The sequence below is a fragment of the Theropithecus gelada genome, chromosome 8 (genome assembly GCF_003255815.1).
Source record: "Theropithecus gelada isolate Dixy chromosome 8, Tgel_1.0, whole genome shotgun sequence".
Lineage (NCBI taxonomy): Eukaryota > Metazoa > Chordata > Mammalia > Primates > Cercopithecidae > Theropithecus > Theropithecus gelada.
In genome coordinates, this window is record NC_037676.1 from 8957762 (window position 1) to 8969037 (window position 11276).

At 37.1% G+C, this 11276-nt stretch overlaps 1 pseudogene; it reads left to right on the plus strand.

Moving 5' to 3' along the window:
- Nucleotides 1-9820: 9820 nt before the first annotated feature.
- LOC112630640 lies at nucleotides 9821-10700 on the plus strand (annotated as a pseudogene).
- The last annotated feature ends 576 nt before the right edge of the window (nucleotides 10701-11276 follow it).

The following is an 11276-nucleotide window of genomic DNA, read 5'->3' on the forward strand; positions in this document are numbered from 1 at the left end:
TCCTTTCCAGTGACTGGTTGGTAGTTGCCAGGAATTTTTAGAGCAGCTGACTTGAACACAGAGAGTGAAACCTGTAACCTTAATCAATATCACCTGGACCACACCTTAAGAGAAAAATAAATGTTTCTTCTTTTTAAGAAACTGAGTATCAGATTCATTTTTATTACATCATTTAGGGTGCTACATTAACTAATATATGCAATCACCAGGAAGGATAATAATAGTGAATTATTTACAATGATTTCCAGTTGATAATATAAATGTAATATCCCAAATGTCATATGTTAATATCTAATGGCTATCTATTAATCAACAAGCTACTCTTTTTCTGAGGAAACAAATTTACTAGATGGATATTAATGCATGCAGATAAAATAAAATGACCTAGAAAACAGGAGGATTTTAGATGAATCCTGGAGATATGCCAGAGTGAATGAGAATTATACTATACTTTCCTATGAGCTTTTGATTTACAATACAGAGAAAAATGGCCCAGCAGGTGCAACTTCAGCCAAAATCCCAACTAGTTCATCTGGACAAGCCACAAAACAGTAGAGCCCCAGTTTTATCTTTATAAATTGGAAACTCTTTTTTTAAAAAATCACCATTGTGTAATTCACAGTGCTATGACAAGGAGGAGGGGAACTTGTGTTTACTAAGGTTGATTGGGAATTGTAACTTTGGAGCAGAGGCTCTCACATGTGAGTGAGCTGCAGAAGCCCTGAAGGAACTGCTGAGACAGAGAGCTGGGCCCACCCTAGGGCTTCTGACCCAGTAGGATTTTAGATGAATCCTATTGGTCTTGGGTGCAGTGGATGTGCATTTTTAACAGGTTGCCAGATAATGCTGATATGTGTGATCTGTGTAGATCACGTTGAGGGCCCCTGTCTTCAAGTAAACTGTGAATGGAAGTGTATTAGTCCATTTTCATACCGCTGTAAAGAAATACCCAAGACTGGGTAATTTATAAATAAAAAGAGATCTAATGAACTCACAGTTCCACATGGCCGATGAGGCCTCACAATCATGACAGAAGGTGAAAGAGGAACAAAGGCACTTCTTCCATGACAGCAGGCAAGAGAAAATGAGCAGGGGAACTGCCCTTTATACAACCATCAGATCTCATGATACTTATTCACTATCACAAGAACAGCATGGGAAAAACCTGCTCCCATGATTCAATCTTCTTCCACTGGGTCCCTCCCATGACATATGGGATTATGGGAGCTACAATTCAAGATAAGATTTGGGTGGGGACACAGCCAACCCATATCAGAAAATATGCCACATCTCTGTATTTTAAAATATATTCACAGATGTGTTGAGGGCAAGAAAAAAAAGCAGTGTAGGAAGATGAGTAACTGTCAGGGAAGTGATCTAAATGTATCAGGGTAGGGAAAAATAAACAGAAAGGATAAAGAAAAAATCCTATCCTCCTTGAAGGTATTATGGTTGTTTTCAGCCACATGTGCCACTGGTGGAGAATGAGGTTAAAAATAAGCACAGAGAAACTGAGCATCTTCTTCTGGGGCTAGCTGCAGGATGACATATCCTTTCACAGTAGATCTGATAGGTGGTTGGTCCAGCGGATCCTGGTAGTCCATGTGATGCTTACGTGAAGCTGTCCTGGGAGTGAAGTAGTAATCTCACCTTTTGACTAAAGGAGTGCCCAGTGTTGGAGGAAATTGGAATTCAGGTCAGGAAGGCAAAGAGAATGAATGCATAGGAATGTGTGCTCTGAAGCCTTGCAAATATTAACCTGGAAAAATAAATGTTTGCAGTATTGAAGTGAGATGCTTTCCAAACCAGTGTGATTGGTAACTTCCATGACATATACAACATGCATAAAAAGAAAGCTTTAGACATATTTTTATTAATTTCATAACACTGCATAATTTGGCCTCCCAAAGTGCTGGGATTACAGGCATGAGCCACTGTGCCCAGCCAAAATGCATCTTTTGTAACTAACAGATTTTTGAATTATGTTTTTATCCATTCTGCTGGTCTCTGCTTTTTGATGCTGTTTTTAGTTTATTTGCATTTTTAACAGTTCTATTAAATATGTGACATACAAATAATGGCATGTATTTAATATGCATAATTTGATAATTTTGGACATAGGCAAACACTTGTAGTATCTTCACCACAATCAAAATACTAGGCATAGCCATTACCTCCAAAAGTTTCCTTATGTCCTTTGTATGCATGTATATTTTGTAAGTTTGACAAAATTGTCAAGAATACACAATGGGGAAAGGATAGTCTCTTCAATGAGTGATGTTGGGAAAAGTTAATGTTCACATGCAAACAAAAATGAAACCGGACCCCTTCCTTACACAACAATCAATTCAAACTGGATTAAAGACTAGTCCATTTGCATTTAACGTAATTATTGATAAGGCAGAATTTGCATCTGCCATTTTCTATATGTCTTATGTCTTTTTGCTTCTTCTGTTCCTCCATCACAGCCTTATTGTGTGTTAAGTGAATATTTAATAGTGTACTAATTTGTTATCTTTGTTTTTCCTATTTTTTGAGTAATTTTATTACTGTTTGCCTTGGAATTACACCTAACAATTTAATTTATAATAATCCAGTTTGAATTACCACCAACTAAGTTTTATTAGTATACAAAACACGAGCTCCTATGTGGCTCAATTCCCTCTAACCTCCTTTATGTTATCGTTATACTAATTATGTTCTTGTACACTGAATTCCATCAACACAGTTTTATTATTATTGTTTTATGTGGTAGTATTTTAAATCAGATAGGAGAAAAAAAGTGTTACAATAAAACAAATTTAAATCTCTGTTATTTTTACCTATGTAATTATTTTCACCATTGCTCATCATTTCATGTGGATTTGAGTTACTTTCTAGCATCCTACTGTTTCTATCTGAAGGACTATCTTTGATATTTCTTACACGACAGAGGTGCAAGAGGCAAATCCTCTTTTTTTTTTTTTTTTTTTTGGTTTAACTAAATGTGTTCTAATCTCTTTTTTATTTCTAATGGTCTGTTCTGCAGGATATAGAATTCTTGGTTAACTGGTGTTTTTCTTTTGGTTCTTTGAATATGCCATTCCATTTTCTTATGGCCCCTATTGCTTCTGGTGAGAAATCAGCTGTTTATCTTTTGACTCTCTCTCATACATAATGAGTTGCTTCTCACTTATTGATTTTGCTACTCTTTATTTTTGTCTTTGGCTAATTTTACGATGCATCTAAGTGTGGATCGCTTTAAATTTATTCACTTGGAGTTCACTGTGCTTCTTACATGTAAGATTAATATTTCATATTTTATTTTCAAGGTTTTGGCCATTTTTAAGATATTTATTCTTCCCATTTTCTCTCTCTTCTCTTCTTTTGGGAAGTCTGTGATGCATATGTTGGTACAGTTGATTTTGTATAGCCCCTGAGGCTCTGCTCATTTCTTGTTTTAGTATTATTTTTTGTTCCTCAGACTGGATAATCAATACCAACAAACCTACCTCCAAACTCATGGAGTTTTTTTCTTCTGTGAGCTCAGATTTGCTGTCAAGCTCTCATGGTGAAATCTGCATTTCACATATTATACTTTTTAACACTAGAGTTTATACTTGGCTCTTTTATAAAAATAAAATTTATGTTTCTTTATTGATATTCTCTTTATGGTGAGATATTTTTGATATATGTTCTTTTATTTTGTTAGACATGATTTCCTTTATTTGTTTTAAGAAATGAAAAGCAGCTGATTTAAAATTGGTGCCTAATTAATCCAAAGTAGGGGCTTCTTTGTAGACACTTTCTACATATTCCTTTTTTCCTTGTATATACACATTTCTTTTCTGTTTATTGTCTCAAAATTTTCTGTTGAAAACAAGACATAAATAATACAGTAGGAAAGTTTAGTTGATAGGATTCACTTCCTCTCCTTCAACTTTGCTGTTCTCGAAGTTTGTTTAGTGAATTTTCTGAAATAACTCTGTGAAGTCTGTATTCTGTTGTATGTAACCACTGAAAACTGCTTGAGTAGCTTAGAGTCAGCTTATGATTGGGTATATTTCCTCAAATACCTGAAAACATTAAGTGTCCCAGTCTTTGCCACAGAGTTCCACATGAATGTTGAGGCAGGCCTTCAACTCTCTGTTGGACAGTTTACAACTTACCATCACCTTTCCTTTCTTCTTGTGCTGAGCCTCAACTTCAGCCAGAGGTGAGAGACTTCTTAGGTCTTTCCTGACCATGCACACAACATTTTGCATAGACATGTGCTTTACATTACCAAATATGTCAGAGCTTTTCTAAGTTCCCATGAAAATTTCATTTCCCAGCTTTTCCCTTTAAGTTTTTTATTTAGGTTACATTTTTGCTCTCAATGTTTTCTCTGTCTCAGGCAGATGTAATGTTAAATAATTGCCACTAATTGTTTTGACAAATCCCTTTAAAGAGAAGGTCTTCATACTTGGAGACACTGAGTCAGGTCAACTAATTGACAAGGCTCGCGGTGGGTGTTCCAGGGAACTATCAGGCAGAAGAGTTTCAACTCTGTTCTCACTCTTTTTGAGGCAATGTAGCTCCAAGTTTTCACCATCATTGGAGAGTTTGTTGAGGATATCATGGAGATGGAGGAGGTGATGAAATACAGCATGAAAATGTTGGTTTTCTCAAGCTTTATCAGTATTCTCATGATTTTATAGAGGAGACAATTTTCTATGGGTCCTTATTCTACCACTTATAATACCATCATTTAACAAGTAAAATCAGAATATCTCTGTTCACAAATTAGCTCCTGAAACAAGCAATTTCTAATATAAAAGAAAATATAATTTCAAATAGGTGTCTAAATTTGAACACAAATACAAGGAGTTGGCAAATAAAAGAAAGATTTTCTCCTTATAGTAAATCATAATGAGACACTTTCCTTTCTAAAACTAATTTTTATAGAACTGTCTATATTTCAGCAGCATAGTTACCAAGGTTAAATTTCTAGGACAGACTTTGTTGAAGCATCTCTCAACTATTAGTCTCATTGAACATATAAATATTTCAAGATTACATTCTACTCAAGTATTTAGTTTAAACTTCTACCCAGGAAGCCATGAATAAATCCAGATAACACATGCTAGCTGAGTAATTGCATCTTAAAATGAGAATGATTTCAATGACACCATCTTCTATTTAACCTGAACATCTTACTTTTCCCAAGGACATACTCCTCCATGAAAATGCCCTGCTGAATATATTTACTTTAAAGAAGGAAAGACTTGATTTCACTTTCAATTTCACAGTCACATCACTGCTTCAAGTTATTTAACAACAATGGCAATATTTGGACAATAGAGGCATCACGTTAAGAGACTTGAACCTTGTCCTACACTCTTGAATTTTGTTAGTTTCCACATTACATCAACCTTATTCCCTAATTCCTCTGCATATGCATTCTAAAATAATTTTCTCATGATGTGCTGACATAGTTTGAGATTTTATATTGTGTTCAGTTTAAGTAGTTCATATTCCCTGGAACCACTTTGAGCTGTATTGCTGTCATTGTCCTTCTTATCAGCCAGCTGCAGACTCGGTCCTAGTATTGCTGCTGAATATTATATTCTCTGGTTGAGAAATAGTCTATCTCTTTTCTAAATTTTAAGGATACCTGTGAGGTTTTGGATTGTTTTGTAAAAAAAAACTCTACAATATCTTAGTTGTTAAGGTCAGCAACTAGATGTCATAAAATTATAATTACAGCCTAAAAATATGTTCTTTTTTTCTTTCAATTACTCTATTGAAATCTGACAATTTAAAATAATTATTTTAACACTGTCATTTTGTAATTAATTTTTATATTTCTGTATTACAAGATTGCATACACAAAATAATTTGACTCTCTTAACCCTTGGGATATGTCTCCGGAATTTTAAGGAAGACAAAAACATTTAATTGTTAATCCTTTCTTAAAGGAATCTCTACACTTGCAGACTATGTGAATTGCAGTGACAGTTGTACTAGGTGAATGTAGGTCACAGAGTGTTTTACTGTAGACTACAATTTGTTATGCATTATTCTCTTTTGTAATCTCTACTTTTTCCCCCTTCTTTTCTTTGGATCCTTTTAATGAGATGTTAAACAGACTCAACTCTGTCTCATACTTGAAATAACCAAACTACTTAAAATTGTCAATATTCAGCGTTTTCATGTATTAATTTCCCACAATTATGAACAAACTAAAAACTGGCAGCAAGGTATAGTGGCTCATGCCTGTAATCTTAGCACTTTGGGGGGCCTAATCCTACGTAGCACTTTGGGGGGCCGAGGCAGATCACTCGAGGTCAGGAGTTCAAGATCAGCCTGGCCAACATGGTGAAATCCCATCGCTACTAAAAATACAAAAACTAGCCAGGTGTAGTGGCACGCACCTGTAGTCCCAGCTACTCGGGAGGCTGAGGCAGAAGAATTGCTTGAACCCAGGAATCAGAGGTTTCAGTGGGCTGGCTGAGCTTATGCCACTGCAGTCCAGCCTGTGTTACAGGGTGAGACTCTATCTTTAATAATAAAACAAACGAAAAAGTGAATATCCTTACCATTTCATAGAAATTGCTCTTACCAAGGTTATCACTGATCTCCCTTCATCACCCCAACCTTCTTAGAGCAATCTTCCATGCTGGCTTCTGGCAGAACAACTTTATGGCCATGTCCAGCTTCTTCAAGCACTCCTACATCACCTACTTTGTGACGTTCTCTTCTGTTCACCATGTCTCATGGCACAATCATCCTCAGAGCTGTGTCCTAAGTGATCTTTATAGTCCCCACATTTCACAGAAAACCCTGGCTACCTTGATGGCTATTTATATGATGCTATAAACAAAGGCCATAGTGTGGCCCTCCCCACACCGGCTGAGGATAGAGATCTGTCTCACAGTACAGTCCTTAAATAGGAGGTAAGCCTGCATCTCTCTGACTTAATTTGTGAGCTAAAATATGAAAAAGTATTACATTTACTTGATTTTATTTGGGGGCTCTGAATGTCTTTGAACAGCTTCAAACATCCGGAGTCTTCGCTTCAACATTTTGACTGAGAATCTTGTAAACATATATTTTTATATGTATTGTATTATTAGTGTTAGGTTAGGCAGACAGCCACACATGAGCAGGAGAGGGTGACCCCTGAGAAAAGGGAAAACCTCCTAACCCAGGAACCACCTGAAACGTGCATGCTGGGTATGAGCAGGGAGGAAGGGAAATACCTAGGCAAGAAGGAATGTCCCTTGAGAGGCCCAGTGATCACTCACTCTGCAGGTAACCTGTGGGAATGTCGCCAGATGCACGCTGATAAGGGGAAGATGGCAAAGAAGAAATTCCTAGGAGATATATGCAGGGGCAGTGCCTGGCCAACCTGCCACGCATGCGCACTGACTAACAGTAAAGGAGGGTTCCACAAGCCGGGGTTGGGGAATAGGCAGGAAAAAGGAGAGGACTTAAGGCAGTAACAGTAAAACTAGACAAAGAACAAAGGTGGAGACTTAAGGCAGAGGCGGAAACTTCAAGGAAGAGTTAGTTCCACGTCATCAACACCCAACGCAGAAAACGCAGCGCTCTTGGGGGCTGCGAGCTCGCTCTCCTCGCAGGGCGCGCTGCCTCTAAGTAAACTCTCGGCTATTTTCCTTCAATCACTTCTCTTTTTTGGCTAAATCAGTCAATTGGCAGAACGCTAACAACCAAGGATTCCTGCACTTCCCGGTAATATTTATATAATGCTTTTTCTTAAAAAAAAAAAAAAAAAACTTATTTCATTTTAAATACATCAGTTAAAGCGTTACTGTGAATATTCCAGTTGACATTGTCTCAAATAATAAGTCACTTGCAAATAGGTAATGTCAACGAGATCATTTTAAACAGTTAAGGTTGTTATTTGAGAGGCTTGTTTTATGTTTTTTAAGGTTTATCTTATGTATGCTTGATAAAGAAAAAAGAAAGAAAAATCACTATTTTTTTCTCTCAGCATGTGATTTATCCCAGATATCTGTAATTTTTTAAAAATTAGCAAGACAATTTTTTGCATCTCTGGAAACAACAGTTATGAAAAAATAACCTCTAATATTATTACGAAAGCTAAATTCAAAGTTATTTTCCGTATGTACAGACACAACTTATTACCTTCTGCTTCAGTTTCTACTATTCTTTTCTACAGTCTCCCTAAAGGTCAGGCCTCCCCTAAAGATTTGTTTCTTTCAGTTTCCCCTCTCTTACAGTCATCCATACATCTCAGAATATTGCATTCACCACCTTCCCGTCTAGACCATGGTCCACAGTGCCAATAGAGTCATCTTGAAACCAAAGTTATACCATCAAATCCCTCCATTTGAAATTGCGTAGGGACCTCTTCCTCCATTTGACTAAACTCCCAGTGCCGTGCCATCGGGTCACTTCTTGTCTTTCTGCGATCGTCCTATGCTCTCCTTCACCTCAACGGAGTCTGATTTCTTATCTCGTGCTCAGCCTTGTGGCAGGCACGTGACAAGCATCACCTCCTGAATTTTTCACAGCACAGGCACGAGGTACAGGCTCTTGACAACCCTGTGTTATGTGTCAGGAAACTGAAATTGAAATGAATTATCTACGGCTAAATGCATTATCCATGGCTACCAGCCGGGAAATGGAAAATATTTGAACCCCAGAATTGTTGAACGAGAATTCTTTTAAGTTTTATATTTGGCCTCCTCTCCTTAATTTAGATATTCAGTCCTATTTCCCTGATGCCTACCATATTACTTCTGTGCCTTTCGAGCTGCTGTTTTCTTGTCTCAAAACATCCTACTCTGGTGAGTTCTTTGTATGGTTAATATTTCCTCATCCTTTAGTTCTCCACTAAGTGTCATATTCTCAGGTAGGAATTTTCTACCCACTCTTCCATCAGCAGAATATCCTTAGTTTCTGTCTGCTTTAACAGAGAGCTTACTGCCTATTTTTAAATTTTGTATACTCTGTAATTATGTTATTGATCTGGTTACTGTCACCTAATGTAGTTATTTAATGTGCCTGGCTTAGTGTAGATAGTCGTGCAATAAATATTCATTGAATGAATAAATGTTAAAGGTTATGGAACTGTGAAGTAGAAATCTTATGAATTAAAAATAGAAGATGGGAAAAGTCAGAAACAGCTTCATTACATGTGTAAAACACAAACCAATTATGTCCAAAGAAAAGCAAATATTATTTCCATAGAATGAATAATTTAATATTATGTGAAGTTGGGGTCATTGAATACTTCTAAATTGGCAATTGATTCTCGATATCTTCCTTTAAAGTTATATCTTCTTGAAGTTTAAGGGAAGAAAGGTGCTGTGGGAGGGCACAGTGGATGTTGAATAATAAATTTTTAAAAACACCTTATTCTCAGAAGTTTCACTTTGCCAGATGTTTTTCTACCGTAGGTAAATTTCCTTTGTAGCAAATGTGTGTACCCTTGATCACACTGAAGAAAATTTGGATGTTGACAGCACATGGTAGCATTGTTTTCAGATGTCTTCAACATAGCAACTTCTAGGACGTCAGGCTCCAAAAACATCATGGGAGAAAAAATACCCTGACTTTATTGTTTGAGGAAAATTTGTGGATTGTACAATTATGTTGGGTTTATATGATTTGATTTTACTTATTTTTTATATTACATGTAGTATAAAATGTATACTTTATCTACTTTTTATACGTCAAAATTTTACGGGTTTTGCTTTATTTACAGCGTTTTCCTCAAGCAATTCTTAAGATACTGAGCATCGCTCAGCAGCTCAGGCGGCGGGAGGAGTGGCAGCGGCCAGGCAGCCCAGTTTCGCGAAGGCTCTCGCCTTCCCCGCTGCCAGGATGCCCAAGAGGAAGGTCAGCTCCGCCGAAGGGGCCGCCAAGGAAGAGCCCAAGAGGAGATGGGCGCGGTTGTCAGCTAAACCTCCTGCAAAAGTGGAAGCGAAGCCGAAAAAGGCAGCAGCGAAGGATAAATCATCAGACAAAAAAGTGCAAACAAAAGGGAAAAGGGGAGCAAAGGGAAAACAGGCCGAAGTGGCTAACCAAGAAACTGAAGAAGATTTACCTGCAGTAAACGGGGAAACGAAAACTGAGGAGAGTCCAGCCTCTGATGAAGCAGGAGAGAAAGAAGCCACATCTGATTAACACCATATACCATGTCTTACCAGTGGTCCCTGTCTCCTTTCTTGTACAATCCAGAGCAATATTTTTATCAACTACTTTATAAATGCAAGTTTTTTAGTAGCTCTAGAAACATTTTTACGAAGGAGGGAATCCCACCTCATTCCATTTTTTAAGTGTAAATGCCTTTTTTTAAGAGGTGAAATCATTTGCTGGTTGTTTATTTTTTGGTACAACCAGAAAATAGTGTGGGATATTGAATTATGGGAGGCTTTGACTGTCTCGGGTGCCAGCTTAACATTCCATAGATGGGGGGTTAGTTTTTATATCCTAGAATACAAAGCATATTAAATGGCAATATGGAGTCAGTCCTGCATTTAATGTTTTGAATATTTTATTTTACTTCTATTCTCATGTTTTTTAGTAGAATTGTTTCCTAAAGCAAACCACTCCTCGATCATGGCGCTCCCTGTCGGAATCGTGTGCACTCTGTAACATGTTTGGTTGTGGTAGTCCTGTTTGCCTAATAACTTCGTTACTGTGCTGTGAAAGATTGCAGATTTGAATATGTAGTGCACATGCTATTCAGTGTGAACGGGTGGGCCACACGTAACAGCTGACCAACAGATTTGAATACGTAGTGCACATGCTATTCAGTGTGAACTGGTGGGCCACATGTAACAGCTGACCAACATGTGAAGATGCTGGTACTTGATAGCCTCTTAAGGAAAATCTGCTTCCAAATTTTAAGCTGGAAAGTCACTGGAATAACTTTAAAAAAGAATTACAATACATGGCTTTTTAGAATTTCGTTACATATGTTAAGAATTGTGTACAAATTGAAACATATGTACTGATCCTCAACCAATAAAATCTCAATTATGAAAATAATTAAGAAAAAGATACTGAGCATCAGAAACCAAGTATTTGGAAATTGAGAAATGTGAGCTGAACAGCTGACTGAATCAGACAAGGCCCTAATGAAAACATAGAAAAACACTGAGATAATTCTCCTCCCAAAACGAGTGCAATCCCTTTACAATAGGAAACCTTATATTAGCCTTTGTTTTCTCTCCAGCACCTATCACAATGTGACACGTGAGTGTGATAGCATTTTACTGGCTCAGTGAATAAATAAAATTTCTTACCTAATTTGTTTC